The sequence below is a fragment of the Lithobates pipiens genome, unplaced genomic scaffold (genome assembly GCF_037356315.1).
Source record: "Lithobates pipiens isolate NorthernLeopardFrog02 unplaced genomic scaffold, aLitPip1_a1.2 Scaffold_27, whole genome shotgun sequence".
NCBI lineage: Eukaryota > Metazoa > Chordata > Amphibia > Anura > Ranidae > Lithobates > Lithobates pipiens.
The window spans coordinates 23,888,964-23,905,716 of NW_027507788.1; the positions used below are offsets into that span (position 1 = coordinate 23,888,964).

General features: G+C 47.2%; 1 protein-coding gene across 1 annotated transcript in view; it reads left to right on the plus strand.

Moving 5' to 3' along the window:
• Positions 1–16,287: 16,287 nt before the first annotated feature.
• The window catches only part of ERF (ETS2 repressor factor), a 189,422-nt gene continuing 188,956 nt past the window's right edge, over positions 16,288–16,753 (plus strand). Inside the window, exon 1 of the mRNA XM_077456634.1 lies at positions 16,288–16,420. The gene's annotated coding sequence lies outside the window, so the exon portion shown is untranslated. The remainder of the gene's footprint in view (positions 16,421–16,753) is intronic.

Consider the following 16,753-nt stretch of genomic DNA (forward strand, 5'->3'; position numbering starts at 1 on the left):
GAGCTTACAATCTGAGGTCTCTATTATGTTATACAGACTATAACTGGGTACTGACATTTATAGGTAAAGTGGATCGAACTGATGATTCTGGTGCTGCCAGGTGGAAGTGCTAACCACTTAGCCCCTCCCTCACCCTATACATGTTATTTAAAGAGGAGGTCCACCCTAAAGTGGACCTTCCGCTCATCGGGACCCTCCCCCCCTCCGGCGCCACAATTGGCACCTTTCAGGGGGAGGGGGGTGCAGGTACCTGTACAGTACAGGTATCTGCACCCACTTCCGGGATAGCTCTCTGCGGAAAGGGGCGTAGATTACGCCCCTTTCCGAAAGTCCCCCGCTGCCTGCTGGGAAACACACAGATCCCAGAGGCAGCGGGTCCATCCGTATTGCGCAGCACGACTCGCGCATGCGCAGTAGGGAACCGGGAAATGAAGCCGAAAGGCTCCACTTCCTGATTCCCATACCCAAGATGGCGGCGGCAGCACCCGAGAGACGATCGAGAGATCGGCTTCGGGTGCCGACATCGCGGGCGCGCTGGACAGGTAAGTGTCACTATTTTAAAAGTCAGCAGCTGCAGTATTTGTAGCTGCTGGCTTTTTTTTTTAAAAAAAACGCGGAGTCCCGGCGGACTCCCGCTTTAAAGCCAAAAGAAAACATTTACTTTATTGCAGCTTACCAATTCTTCTGTCTTCATCTGGTGATCCAGCCAGAAAGTCTGTTGTTTTTCAAATGCACAATCCAGCAGAATGTATCAGTTTACACGGATGAGACAATTCATTTACCACTAGAAGGGGTGTTTGCAATGATCAGCTTTTAATTATTAATGCAAAACTTTAATCCAAAAAGGAAAAAAAAATGTTTGCTGTAGCTGAGTATAAAGCGTGAGCTGGGGTTTGGCTTCAATGTGTTAGTGTATTTCAATCTACTAATACAGTTAAAGTGTTACTAAACCCAGGACCCTGCATTCACTATATCTGGTCTCCCACAGTACACAGAACATGGAAATGAAATTATTTTAGTAAATATAAAATGCTAAACACCTTTTCTCTTCAGCAGTGTATAGCAGTCTTGTGACTTCTATCAGTGTCTGGCTGAGCACTGGTTAAAGCTTCTAGGAGGCGTTTTCATTCTACTCTGACTATCCTATGAGACTGCAGGACCCCTGACCCTCTGTCTGGACAGTGCCGGTTGGCTCTGTGCTGACCACATGCACCCTCCCAAGAAAAAAAGAAAAAACTCTCTAGCAATACACACCAAACTGAGCATGTGCAGAGTGACTCCAAAGACTCTGTACTATCAGGAGATGGATTAGGGACAGTGAAAGAAGGAGAGGATCAGAGAAGAAAGGATCAAACAGCCTTTTTATACAATGTGGAGGATTAACCCCTTAGGTTCCACAGTGAGTATAACAAGCATGCTTTACTGCATATACACACTGATTGTAGTGTTGTAGGTTTAGTAACACTTTAACATTTGCCTCCCCCTCCCCGATTGACAATGCTGCTGTCTGCTGTGCCTCTTGTTCTCATTCCTCCAGAGCTGTGTCTCACTAATACAGGAGGTGTGTTACTGGCCAAATGCATGAATCTATCCATGGCCACCGCTGCCACCCCCTATTCAGGCACCCGGCCCCTTTTCAGGCGCCTGAATTACAGTGGCAGTTTTTTTTTTTAAGCACCTGATTTGAGCCATAGGCTCTAATAGGCGTCAAAAAAGGTGACCTCATCTGTATTAGTAAAGCGAATGAATATTCGCTTTCCTAACACTAAACCGCCTCTCCGCCAATCAGGTCCTCAGATCTGTTACCCGTCACCCGATTGGCTGAAACGAAAGGCGCTGTGATTGGACACCTATCAGGCCAATCATAGTAGAGCATGGGAGAAGACATCGAGGAGCTGTCCCACGGCCACCGAGACAGTGTCAGTACAGGCGGGGGGCCCACTGGCAGCATTTCATATGGCACAGTGGCTGCCTTTGATGGGGCACAGTGGGAGCATTTGATGGGGCACAGTGGGACTGCATTTGATGGGGCACAGTGGCAGCGTTTGATGGGCACCGTGGCTGCGTTTGATGGGCACCGTGGAGGCAATTGATTGGCACAGTGGCGGCAATTGATGGCACAGTCGCGGTAATTGATGGCACAGTGGCTGTGTTTGATGTTACAGTGACTGCAATTGATGGGCACAGTGGATACGTTTGATGGCACAGTGGCTGTGTTTGATGTTACAGTGACTGCGATTGATGGGCACAGTGGCTGCGTTTGATGGAACAGTGGCTGCGTTTGATGGCACAGTGGCTGTGTTTGATGTTACAGTGACTGCGATTGATGGGCACAGTGGCTACGTTTGATTGCACAGTGGCTGTGTTTGATGTTACAGTGACTGCAATTTATGGGCACAGTGGCTGCGTTTGATGGCACAGTGGCTGCGTTTGATGGCACAGTGGCTGCGTTTGATGGCACAGTGGCTGCGTTTGATGGCACAGTGGCTGCGTTTGATGGCACAGTGGCTGTGTTTGATGTTACAGTGACTGCGATTGATGGGCACAGTGGCTACGTTTGATTGCACAGTGGCTGTGTTTGATGTTACAGTGACTGCAATTTATGGGCACAGTGGCTGCGTTTGATGGCACAGTGGCTGCGTTTGATGTTACAGTGACTGCAATTTATGGGCACAGTGGCTGCGTTTGATGGCACAGTGGCTGTGTTTGATGTTACAGTGACTGCAATTGATGGGCACAGTGGCTGCGTTTGATGGCACAGTGGCTGCGTTTGATGTTACAGTGACTGCAATTTATGGGCACAGTGGCTGCGTTTGATGGCACAGTGGCTGTGTTTGATGTTACAGTGACTGCAATTGATGGGCACAGTGGCTGCGTTTGATGGGCACAGTGGCTGCGTTTGATGGGCACAGTGGCTGTGTTTGATGGTACAGTCAGGCTGCAATTGATGGTGTATTTTCCAGTTTGTTTGTGCCCCCCAAAAAATTTTGAGCACAAGCCGCCACTGCCTGGTTGTAATATCAAGAGGATGACAGCTCTGAAACTAGAAGTGCCAAAATCTCCATTGCTTATGGATTCATTCATCACAGAGAATCCATCTCCTGTGTGGGGAGTCATCCCGATCGCTTACCTAGGTTCCGGGCTCCTCCATTCCCCCAGGGGAGCCCAGGGACCACAGTAAGCAGTCGGAACAGCACCCCGCAAAGGAGATGGAGAAACATCCGTTCCCCCATCTTCTCAGTGACTAGTGAACCCATAAGCCAGGGGTCTCCAAACTTTCTAAACAAAGGGCCAGTATGCTGTCTTTCAAACTTTAGGGGAGCTGCACTGTGGCCAGTGGGAGAAGAAAATGTCCTGGTGTCAAAGGAAGTAAACAATGCTCCACGATTGTTATTATGGGGAATAATAGTTCCCCTTCGTTGATATCAATAAAAGGAATAGTGCCCCATTATTGGTGTCAATGGAAGGCATAGTGCCCTATCGTTGGTGTCAATGGGGGAGTTAGTGTGCCATCATTATTGTCAGTGGGAGGAATAGTGCCCCATTGTTGGTGTCATTGGCAGGAAATATGCCCCACTGTTGCGAGCAGTGGAGGGGAATAAGTTTGCAAGGGCAAGCAAAACATCCAGCCCCCGGGAGCACAGTTTGGAGACCACTGCCGTAAGCGACCACCAAAGGTGGTGACGGAATGGAGGTGGAACCCCTGGAGCGCTGCAAAAGTGATCACTTTTTACAAGAAAGCCCATTAGTAGCTGGAAAAAAATGATACCAGGCTCTTGGTATAACCACTTGACGTTTTAACACTTACGTTGGTCAGCTAGTGGTTAAAGTCGAACTTCGGAGAAAAATCCCCATTGGCAGCGGATCTCCCACCGCACTGCAGGAGCTTACCAGAAAAAAGCAGTATACCAAGGATAAGGATCTAAGACATTTTTCACAAGTTTCTCTGTAGACATACAAGGCTCAATTTTCTTTAGTTCAGCCCATGGTTAGACGAGAAGAAGATCCAGGATTCCCCCTAACAGACTGGATGGAGGAACCTTCACTGCTGGCTAGTGTATACAGAATGGTCTCCATGGAACTTGGGTTCTTCCAGAGGTTGCTAGGGGTTCCTTGAGCAATTTTTGCCTCTCAGATAAGTTCCGACTTACACCATTGATGTACAGGCATACCCCACTTTTAAAGCGGGAGTCCGCCGGGAGTCCGCGTTTTTTATTTTTTTTTAAAAGCCAGCAGCTACAAATACTGCAGCTGCTGACTTTTAAAATAGTGACACTTACCTGTCCAGCGCACCCGCGATGTCGGCACCCAAAGCTGATCTCTCGATCATCTCTCGGGTGCTGCCGCCGCCATCTTGGGTATGGGAATCAGGAAGTGGAGCCTTTCGGCTTCATTTCCCGGTTCCCTTCTGCGCATGCGCGAGTCGCGCTGCGCAATAAGGACGGTCCCCGCTGCCTCTGGGATCTGTGTGTTTCCCAGCAGGCAGCGGGGGACTTTCAGAAAAGGGCGTAATCTACGCCCCTTTCAGCAGAGAGCTATCCCGGAAGTGGGTGCAGATACCTGTACTGTACAGGTACCTGCACCCCCCTCCCCCCTGAAAGGTGCCAATTGTGGCGCCGGAGGGGGGGAGGGTTTCGATGAGCGGAAGGTCCACTTTAGGTTGGACCTCCGCTTTAAGTACACAATGGAGTTTATTTACTAAAGCTGAAAAGTGCAAAATCAGGCTCACTTCTGCATAGAAACCAATGAGCCTCTAACCCCAGATTGTTCAATTAAGCTTTGGTAATAAAACTTGGAAGCTCATTGGTTTCTATGCAGAAGTGAGCCTGATTTTGCACTTTCCAGCTTTAGTAAATAAACCCCATTGTGTATTTAAAGAGGATTCCCTGCAAAGGCAAAGCATAATGGACTACTATGCATCACATAGTAGTCCATTATGTGTCACTTACCTGACACAGGAGCCAGCGAAGTCACCGCTGTCCCCTGTAGTTCCGAGCGTCCATCTTCTTGGTGGGTCTCCGTGGGTCTCGCTGCTCCGGCGCTGTGATTCGCCGGAGCAGCGATGACGTCACTCCCGCGCATGCGCACGGGAGCCGACACTCGCGGCATATCGCCGCGATCTGCGGCTTACCCAGTGCGCCTGCGCGCCGCTGTCTACGGCGCATGCGCCGTAGACAGCGGTGGCTGTCTTCAGGTAAATATCTCCTAAACCGTATAGGTTTAGGAGATATTTCTTGGACCTACAGGTAAGCCTTAATCTAGGCTTACCTGTAGGCCAAAGTGGTTTGTAAGGGTTTACAACCACTTTAAAAGTGGGGTATGCCTGTATTTAGCTACCTGTAAGGGCGTAATTCTTCAATGACCACAAGAGTAAGGATCATTCTTCCCATAATGTATCATGAGTTGTAGGTATAGCAATTTACAGTAGGGGTTCCCTGAAATCAGAAAGTTATTTCAAGGGTTCCTCTGTGTTGAAAAGGTTGTGAAAGGCTGGCATACAGGCAATGGTGGCACCCGTTGGCTGTCTTACTACAACGGCACAGTCAAATGGGATGCCGTCACTATTCTGGGAAAAATTCATCATCTGGTTCCACTGATTTTTGAATCAGCGTTTATCAATTGCAGGGCCACCCGCGGCTCGAATTCTGGCCACTTTAGCCTGAAATCAGCCCAAAATCAAAGCCGTCTCTGGTGTCCCATCTACATAGCACCCCCCCTGCTTCCAGTGTCCATTTCTGACCCTCTGATAAGCCTAAACTCTGCAAACGATGTGCATTCAGAGGAGCCCCATTCACTGAGCTCTGATTGTGCCCCCTGGGGGTCAGTGACTGCTCTGCTATCAGGTGTCAGTTAAAGGATAACATAGAATGAAGTGTAACATTGTGACGTGGCCCAACGCTCTTATAATATCACTGACACCTTGGGCCGAGGATACTTCTAATTGCTGCCAGCAGACCCCCCTCTCCACTTGTGACCGGGTGACTGCGAGGTCATGAACCGGTGACCCCGGGGGTCGCGGTTAGGGCTCAGACGGTCTTTCATGTGGCTCTGTGGGGGTCTCTTAAGGAGCTGGCCAGTTTATCAGCCTGAGGGCAGAGATAATGTGAGAGTATCTGCATGCTTTTATTCCAAGCCTCTATCTGCCCCCCCCCCCCCCCTTTGTGCATATCTCTACATGCAGAATGGCGCATAGGGGTAGTGTGCTGTGAGTTATCCTTGATATTTATAGGTGTTTTATGTGCTTCTCTGCGTATTCTGATGCTCTTGTATGTATGCCGCTATGCTCAAGCTTCTACGTGTTTTTTTTTATTTACATGTACATACCTGAGCCTCTTTTTTAGAGTTGTTTACAAGTTAAAAAAAAAAAATTCCTAGAAAATTACTTAAAACCTCCAAAAATTATAAAAAAAAAATTCTGACACCCTAGAGAATAAAATGGCGGTCGTTGCAATACTTTCTGTCACACCGTATTTGCGCAGCAGTCATACAAGCGCACTTTTTTGGGAAAAAATACACTTTTTTTTAATTAAAAAAATAAGACAACAGTAAAGTTAGCCCAATTTTTTTTTAGATTGTGAAAGATGAAGTTACACCAAGTAAACTGATACCCAACATGTCACGCTTCAAAATTGTGGCCACTTGTGAAATGGCGACAAACTTTTACCCTTAAAAATCTCCTTAGGCAACGTTTAAAAAATTCTACAGGTTGCATGTTTTTCGGAAAAAATATACTTTTTTGAATTAAAAAAATAAGACAACGGTAAAGTTAGCCCAATTTTTTATTTTTTTTATATTGTGAAAGATAATGCTGCACCGAACATGTCATGTTTCAAAATTGCGCCTGCTTGTGGAATGGCAACAAACTTTTACCCAACATTTAAAAAATTCTACAGGTTGCATGTTTTGAGTTACAGAGGAGGGCTAGAATTATTGCTCTCACTTTATCGATCACGGCGATACCTCACATGTGTGGTTTGAACACCGTTTTCATATGTGGGTGCTACTCACGTATGCGTTCGCTTCTGCACGCGAGCTCGACGGGGGTGCGTTTAAAATGTATTTTTCTTATTTATTTTACCTTTTGTTTTTTATTTTTACACTGTTTTTTTTTTTTTTTTTTTTTTTATAAATTGTGTCACTTTTATTCCTATTACAAGGAATGTAAACATCCCTTGTAATAGAAAAAAAGCATGACAGGACCTCTTAAATATGAAATTTGGTGTCAAAAAAGTCCTCAGATCTCATATTTACACTAAAATGCAATAAAAACAAAATTTCTCATTTAAAAAAAGAATAAAAAATGGCCCTTTAAGAGCTATGGGCGGAAGTGACGTTATGAAGTCGCTTCCACCCTGCAGTGTCATGGAGATGGGTGGGGGCCATCTTCTCATCACTCGTCTTCATGCCCAGCATGTGAAAGGATCCGTTCGCCCCCACCACTGCCGATAGCTCCGGGAAGTGGTGGAGGGCACCGGAACACGGCGAGGGGGGGGGGGCCCTCTCTCGCCACTGATAAAAGTGATCTTGCAGCGAATCCTCCGCAGGGACCACTTTTATCTTGAACCGGACCGCCAGCCGAACAAGAAGGTACTGGGGTTATGGCAGCTAGCTGCTGCCATAACAATATCCTCCTTCAAAGTCAGGAGGTATATCGGCGTGCGGCGGTCCGGAAGTGGATAAAGTAGAATTATGAGCAAAATAATGGCATTTATAGCAATAATACTGCAGTTTTTGTTTTTATAAGTCCCCCTTGCAAAGTGGCAGTTGGGACAAACCATATAAGGTCTCAGGGACGCTGGACGCACCTAAACGCAGCGTAGGTGCGTTTTTGAAGCCGCTTTTCTCCTGCCAGGATAAAAGTGTTTGTAAAAGCCCCAGTGTGCATGGAGGCTAAGGCAGGTCATAGATTATCCATTTTCTGACCGCTCCACGCAGATATACTGCTGCAGGGCAGATGCTCTGCGCTGGATCATGTATCTGTTATCAGCGCTTTCCGGGTAGGGGGGCGCAAACGCATGTGCCCACCACCCTGGCTGTGCTGTGATTTGTTACAACACAAGCCTGATCAGGACGATCGCCGGGACCTGCTAATTGGCTCCTTCATTCACGGAAGGGAGCTCTGTGTCGTAAACAACACAGAGCTCCAAACACTGACAGGTAGAGGTGTTTGCTAGGGGGTGGCTGTTGGGGCTGGAGCCCCGGATATGGAGCCCACAGCCCCGAGTCTCTTGCTGCAGGGTCCCAGCCTAACCAGCGGGCCGCGGCCATGGCTGCGGCAGGTAAACTGGCTGCATGAGAGAGGTGGAGGAGAGAAGCGAGCGGGCAGATGAGCAGAGATGACATCATCTCTCTCTGACTGCTCCAAATCAGCACTCTTCACAGCCAGGCCTCTGCAATGTGGGAGCGAGGTGCAGAGCGAGGACATCATCGCTCACTGTCCGCCAAACATCTCTCCTGCCTTCACTAAGTGGACCAATGCTACCAGCTTACTACCAATGCAGCGACAATGCACATTTGGTGGCACTGGCTGGCATGGCAAGTTGCAATCCATCAGTTGGCAAGTGAAAATCCACATTTGGTGCCAGGTGACATGGCAAGTGACAATCCACATCTAGTGGCAGGTGACGTGGCAAGTGACAATCTGCAAATGGTGGCAGGTGACGTGACAATCTGCAAATGGTGGCAGGTGACGTGACAATCTGCAAATGGTGGTAGGTAACGTGGGAAGTGACATGGCAAGTGACAATCCACATCTGGTGCCAGGTGACAGTGGCAAGTGACAATCCGCAAACAGTGGCAGTTGACATGGCAAGCGATCATCCACATCTGGTGGCAGGGGACGGTGGTAAGTGACAATCCACATCTAGTGGCATGCGATGCGGGTTCCCGGCGGCAGTTCACACTGCCCTATGCGAACTGCTGGGAGTGTCAGTGAAACGTTAATGACACCCCCAGATCAGTTCGCATATCGCAGTGCGATCTGCAAACTCGGACAGGAATCGGCTCGCATGGTGTGAACACCCATGCGATCCGATTCTGCTGCGGACCAAAAAAAGGGTCCTGTGCGAGTTTGGGGCGGGTGCGATGCGAATTCAGCCATACTATCTGTATGGCTGAACTCGCATCGCACAGAGATCGGATGTGATTTGCACTGCAGTGCGGTGCGAATCACATTCGGTTCTCGTAGCCGCAGCAGTGTGAACCCAGCCTAAATGAGCAGAAACTCTGCTGACTTCCATCATCCAATCACATGCAAGCAAAATGCATATTTTTTTTATTTTTCCTTGCACATGGTTAGGTATTCTTTGCAAAGTGAAGCTTTACCTCATTTACAAATCTCTGGAACAAATGCAAAGTGCACAGTTTTTATGCCTTTAGTAAATGAACCCCTTTGTTAGGCACACATTTAACCCCTTGATTGTCCCTAGATCACACATTTAACCCCTTCCCAGCCGGTGCCATTTAAACAGTGTATAGTATTAGCACTGATCACTGTATTAGTGTCACTATTGATGTCAGTGTCAGTTAGCGTATCCCCCCCCCCCCCCAGCCAGCATTAGTTAGTGTCAGATTGTCAGCTGCACTATTACAGTCCCACTATAAAGCCTCATACACAAAACTGAAAACTCAGGTCAGAGCCACTGTACAATGATCTCCCCTGCTGTTTTATTGTGTGTGTCCTTTCATCCTTTCATGAGCAAAATAATGGCCCATATAGCAATAATACTGCAGTTTTTGTTTTTCTGGGTCCCTCTTGCAAAGTGGCAGTTGGGACAAACCCATAGCCCCCAACTATCCCTGATTTTGAGGGACTGTCCCTGATTTGGAGTGGAGGACTGTCCCTCTGTCCCTCATTTTGGTCTGATCTATATAGTTGTATATAAAATACACTTTTTAAAAGCCAATATAAAGGAATAGTAGCGGTAAAAAAAAGCCCTTCTGGATTTAACCATTTTTTTTTGTGTTCATTTTCCATCTTTTTTTTCATTTATATCACAAAAAAAAAAAAAAAAATCAGTGATGATCAAATACCACCAAAAGAAAGCTCCATGTGCGTGAAAACAAATGATTCATTCGCATACAGTGTTTCATGACCGGGCAATTGGCAGTTAAAGGGGCATTCCGGCCGCATTTTTTTTTTTTTTTAAAGTCAGTAGCTACAAACACTGTAGCTGCTGACTTTTAAGAAGGACACTTACCTGTCCAGTGAGCCGGTGAAGCCGGCCTCCCCGAGGCCGATCTGCCCATCAGATCGGCTGTCGGCGCCGCCATCTTAACCAAGGGAAACAGGCCTTTGCGGCTTCACTGCTCGTTTCCTACTGCGCATGCTCGAGTGGCCCGGCGCTTTGTGAATGGCCCCGTTGTGTTCTGGGACACACACATGTCCCAGAAGTCAACGGGGCCGCTCGCCGAAGAGGAGGAAGCACAGTGGAATAGGAAGAGGCAGATTAGGAAGACTGCCTAGCAACAGGGGTTTCTGGTAAGTAAAAAAAAAACAAAAAAATTAATTTTCTTTTTTTTTTTTTTTTTTTTTTTAGAATATTAATGCTATTTTTTATTTTATGGTGGTCCTCCTCTTTAAAGTAGTGCAGTGCTGAATAGCAAAAAAAAAAGGGGTCTTGTCATGAACGGGGTAAAATCTTCTGGAGGTCAAGTGGTTATATGATTTTTCTTTCCTTTATTTTTTTTTTTTTTAGCCTGTCGGCGGGTTGTGGAGACTTTTTCAGTATCCACACAGTTTGTAACAACCAGAAGCGTGCCGAGGTTATCTGCGATATATACCGTAAGTTGCTGTTTATGTCATCTCAGCAGAATGTTCTTCTTCTTAAGAAAGGCAACTTCTTTGTATAATAGACTGTTTGCTTTGGATGGACATCCTACATTCCACATATTGCTGTTTGCAGCATTCACCTAAGAAGTTTAAAACACCCAACTTGAAGTGAATATCTGCATTTCCTTACCAACCAGGACACATTTATCTCGGTCCAGTCAACATTTCGTCTGCCCGCTTTCCATCTGGGCACACTCAAATCACGCCATCCTCTACCCAGACCCTGCCTCTAAATATGCCAAGACTGCCCATCATGCCCACTTTCAGGGCTGGACTGGGACAGAAATTTGGCCCTTGACTTCATCCAGACCGGCCCACTTACATTTTGAGTGTCCCATCAGCACCCCCTTACATAAGAGTGTCCCATCAGTAGCCCCTTACATCAGAGTGTCCCATCACCAGCCCCCTTACATCAGAGTGTCCCATCAGCAGCCCCCTTACATCAGAGTGTCCCATCAGCAGCCCCCTTACATCAGAGTGTCCCATCAGCAGCCCCCTTACATCAGAGTGTCCCATCAGCACCCCCTTACATCAGAGTGTCCCATCAGCAGCCCCCCTACATCAGAGTGTCCCATCAGCAGCCCCCTTACATCAGAGTGTCCCATCAGCAGCCCCCTTACATCAGAGTGTCCCATCAGCAGCCCCCTTACATCAGAGTGTCCCATCAGCAGCCCCCTTACATCAGAGTGTCCCATCAGCAGCCCCCTTACATCAGAGTGTCCCATCAGCAGCCCCCTTACATCAGAGTGTCCCATCAGCAGTCCCCTTACATCAGAGTGTCCCATCACCACCCCCTTACATCAGAGTGTCCCATCAGCAGCCCCCTTACATTAGAATGTCCCATCATCACCTCCTTACATCAGAGTGGCCCACTGAGCCATCGGCCCACCGGGAAACTCCCGGTAGTCTCAATGGCCAGTACATGCCTGCCCACTTTATAGATTGGCCCCACCCAGACCAACCTCCAACTATGTTCACTCGCGGCCCTGATCTCTGCAATTAAAGCGGGAGTCCGCCGGGACTCCGTGTTTTTTTTTTCTTTTAAAAGCCAGCAGCTACAAATACTGCAGCTGCTGACTTTTAAAATAGTGACACTTACCTGTCCAGCGCGCCCACGATGTCGGCACCCGAAGCCGATCTCTAGATCGTCACTCGGGTGCTGCCGCCGCCATCTTGGGTATGGGAATCAGGAAATGGAGCCTTTCGGCTTCATTTCCCGGTTCCCTACTGCGCATGCGCGAGTCGCGCTGCGCAATAAGGACGGTCCCCGCTGCCTCTGGGATCTGTGTGTTTCCCAGCAGGCAGCGGGGCACTTGCGGAAGGGGGCGGGCACTTGCGGAAAGGGGCGTAATCTACGCCCCTTTCCGCAGAGAGCTATCCCGGAAGTGGGTGCAGTTACCTGGATTATCCAGGTAACTGCACCCCCCTCCCCCCTGAAAGGTGCCAATTGTGGCGCCGGAGGGGGGGAGGATTCCGATGAGCAGAAGGTCCATTTTAGGGTGGACCTCCGCTTTAAAGAGTAGCTTCAGCCAGGGTTCCAAAAATGAAAAGTCAGCAGGTACAAAAACTGTAGCTGCTGACTTTTAACCACTTGCCGACTGCCGCATGCTGATGTACATTGGCACAATGGCAGTGGTGGGCAAATGGGCGTACCTGTACATCCCCTTTAAGAGTCAGGGCTAAGAGGCGTGCCCGCCGCGTACAGCTTGACCATGCCCGCAGGACCAGCGGACTCCATGTCCGCCGGTCTCCTGGCGATCGTGTCACGGAGCCTCAGAATGGGGAAGTACCTATGTAAACAAGGCATTTCCCCGCTCTGGCTTGTGTCATGACAGAGATCACTGCTCCCTGTCATCGGGAGCAGAGATCGCTGTCATGTGACTTGAAGCCCACCCCCCCCCCCACAGTTAGAATCACTCCCTAGGACACACTTAACCTCTTCATCGCCCCCTAGTGGTTAACCCCTTCCCTGCCAGTGTCATTTACAAGGTAATCAATGCATTTGTATAAATGACAATGGTCCCAAAATAGTGTCAAAAATGTCCGATGTGTATGCCATAATGTTGCAGTCTTCATAAAAATCGCAGATCGCCGCCATTACTAATAAAAAAAAAATAATAATAATAAAAATGCCATAAAACTATCCCCTATTTTGTAGACGCTATAACAAACCAATCAATAATCGCTTATTGTGATTTTTTTTAACCAAAAATATGTAGAATAATACGTATTAGTCTAAACTGAGGGAAAAAAAGATTTTTAAATATATTTTTGGGGGATATTTATTATAGCAAAAAGTCAAAAATATTGAGTTTTTTTCAAAATTGACACTCTTTTTTTGTTTATAGCGCAAAAAAATAAAAACGCAGAGGTGATCAAATACCCCCAAAAGAAAGCTCTATTTGTGGGAAAAAAGGACGTTAATTTTGTTTGGGTGCAACATCGCACGGCCGCGCAGTTGTCAGTTAAAGCGACGCAGTGCCGAATCGCAAAAAGTGCTCTGGTCAGGAAGGGGGTAAAATCTTTTCCGGGGCTGAAGCGGTTAATAAACAGACACTCACCTGTCCCAGGATTCAATACTAATCTCAGGTCCAGTTCTTTGCTGCCGACATGTTAACTATGGGAAGTTGGCCGTGACTCCATGCGACTTCATAGCAGGTCCCCTACTGCGTGCATGGAGGGGGGGCAAGCTGACCAGAAGTGGGAGTAGTAGGTACCCGCTAAAACTAGGTACCCCCCACCCCCCCCCAAAAAAAAAAAGATATTACAAATATGACAGAGGAAGGGGGGGAGAAGAAGGAAGATCAGAACTAGGTCTGCCTATAATAAAACTTACCTATAGGTAGTGCAAATATCTCCTAAACTTGCACCATTTATAGATATTTACTGTATTTGCGGAGAGTGGCATCACTGGCACATACATTCTGAAGGAGCGACCACCCGTGCTGCTTCTTCAGAGCCCTGTGCCGTGACCACCTGCATGGGAGTGATGTCATCGTAGTAGTCTCAATAGTGCATGCACAGTATTTAATAATGCGCTAGCATGCGATGCATACTAGCACCTTATGATGTTGTCTTATGCCCTGTACACATTATGCCCCGTACACATGATGATTTTTTCCTACCGATTTTGGACAAAACTTGTGTTGCATACACACGGTCACACAAAGTTGTTGGAAAATCCGATCGCTCTGAACAAGGTGAAGTCCAACACGTACGTCGGGACTATAAACGGGCCAGTAGCCAATAGCCAATAGCTTTCCTCTCTTAGTTTATTCTGAGCTTGCGTGGCACTTTGTCCGTCGGAATTGCTCACACACAATCGTAATTTATGTTGTCGGAAAATTTTAGATCCTGCCCTCAAACTTTGTGCGTCGGAAAATCTGACCGGAAAAAGTCTGGTGGTGCCCACATACAGTCGCATTTTCCGACAACATGATCCATTCGCACATTTTCCATCGGAAAATCCGACCGTGTGTACAGGGCATTACAGGTTGTTTTTTTTTTTTTTTTATTCCTCAGTGGTTTACAACCACTTTAACCTCCCTGGCGGTATGATTCATTCTGGTTTTAGGTGCTGAAAGCGGTACAATTATTTTGCATGGAAATTTGGCATTTTATATTGTAGTCCTGTAATTCTTACACCCCTTTCACACCAGGGCGTTTTGCAGGCGCTATAGCGTTAGAAATAGCGCCTGCAATCCACCCTAAAAAAGCTGCACCATTGTGTGTAGTGTGAAAGCCCCGAGGGCTTTCACACTGGAACGGTGCGCTGGCAGGACGTCAGAAAAAAGTCCTGCCAGCAGCTTCTTTGGAGCGGTGAAGGAGCGGTGTGTTTACCGCTCCTCCACCGCTGCTCCCCATTGAAATCAATGGGGCAGCGCTGTAATGCCGGCGGTTTTAACCCTTTCGCGGCCACTAGCGGGGGTAAAAGCGCCCCGCTAGCGGCTGAAATGCTCCGCAAATATATAAAAAAAATTTTTTTACCGCCGACGCAAAGGGCAGTGTGGTGTGAAAGGGGTCTTAGGAATAACTCTCTTAAATCTGTTCAAACCAGAGTCTAGCAGACATCCCCGGGTATGATAACGTTTATAATATAATAAAGAATAATAAAAATTATTCAATAATGTAATCAAATCCTAAAACACTGAAAAAGGGACACTTTTTGGTTGCTATGGACAATCTCCAAATTTCAGGCAGAAAAAACAGTATTTATAATATAAAAGTGCATGCAGGGCACTGCACAGACCACTAGGGACAAAGGGGGTGTGTATTTTTTGAATACAATACTGTAATCTGTAAAATTACAGTACTGTGTGTGTTTTGTGTCTTTTTACTTTTTTGAATTTGGCGCCGATCTCCGCTCCCGTGTGCCGTAACGTCGCACGGAACGGAGCTCGGCAGCATTCGGCGCTGTGTGAATGGAGCGGAGGACAGCTCGCTCACACAGCGCGGAGGACATCGCTGGATCCAGGGGACAAGGTAAGTAACTCTCCCTGTGTCCTCCCTGCATCCGGCGATGCGATCGGGTTACCGCTTGTGTTAGTAAAATCCCAACCCGAGCCAGACTCAGGATTACCGCTAGGAAGGTTAAGGAATATGATTGTTTTGTATTATTTTAATATAATTTGTTGCTTTAACCACTAGCTGACCAGCGCATGACGATGTACGTCGGCACAATGGCACCGTCCCCTTTAAATCGCGGCATTGTGGGCGCGCGCCACTTTAATACACAAAATATGCCTGCGTATCCAAATATATAATAGATTTCTAATGTATACAAAATGATTGTATAAAGAATAATGAATAAAAAAAAAAAAAATCCATAAATATAAAATCACGTACTTTGTTAGTATTATTACTATTATTATTTTATGGTGTTATTATATGGACTATTCCGCTACTCCACTTGAAGCCACACCCTTTTTTGCTCACACTCACTTTTGCAGCCCCCCCCCAGGGTAACAATCATCTGTTGTTCAGACGCTTAGTAATGCCCCCTTGCTCTGCACTGTGCTGTCTGTGTGTCCGTCTCGCTGTCTGAACATAAACATCTCCAGTATGGCATGTCCCCACCAGTCTCCGAGCTGTAAGAGGAGTTGTCTGTATTTAAGAAGCAGGAAGCTGTCCTGACCCAACCACGTTCTATAAATAGCTGCCGCGGTTCGCCTTCTATCTCTGCCCCCCCCCCCCCCGTTTCTAAATCCTGACATAGGAACAAACTTTTCCTCTGGCCCTCCCACGTGGCTGGGATTCCTGTCCCCGTGTCCCCCTCTTCCTTGGCGTCCGTTTTCTTCACACTCCCAAATAGAATTCCTCCTGGCACCCTGCCCCAGCGACTTTCAAACACCAGCCGCGCCCTGGGACGGGGGGCTTATGTGTGAGAGCGAGGGAACCTTCTAAAAATACCTTTCTGGAAAAAAAAAAAAAAAGCACCCCAAGTGTATAAACGGATTCTCCCTCCCACTCCCCACCCTCGGCTCCCTCTCTTTCCGTTTCTAATTCCTGACGCGGAATCTTCTCCTTTGGGTCATGTTCCCTTTCGGAGTGAAGACTCTCAGCTCTTTCCCTCTCGCCCTTTCTCCTCCTGTAAGTCATTACTTCTTCCCGTTTTTTTTTTTTTTTTTTTGTCTTTTCAAAACTGTCTGTTTTATCTATAGATTTTATGTAACTTTAATACCCTGTGTCCCGGGTTTCCAGAATGTTGTCCAAAAATGTATCCATGGAAGTGTCTACAATGAACAAAAAAAGTATGACACATTGGCACCATGTCCAGGGACGGTCCCGGGATGAAAGGCTCGTCCTTGGATTATTATTATACAGCATTTATATAGCGCCAATAATTTACCCAGCACTTTACAATATTCACTTTTTTTTCCCTAAAAGGTCAGCTCACCGAAAAAAAATGATATTTTTCGCTAT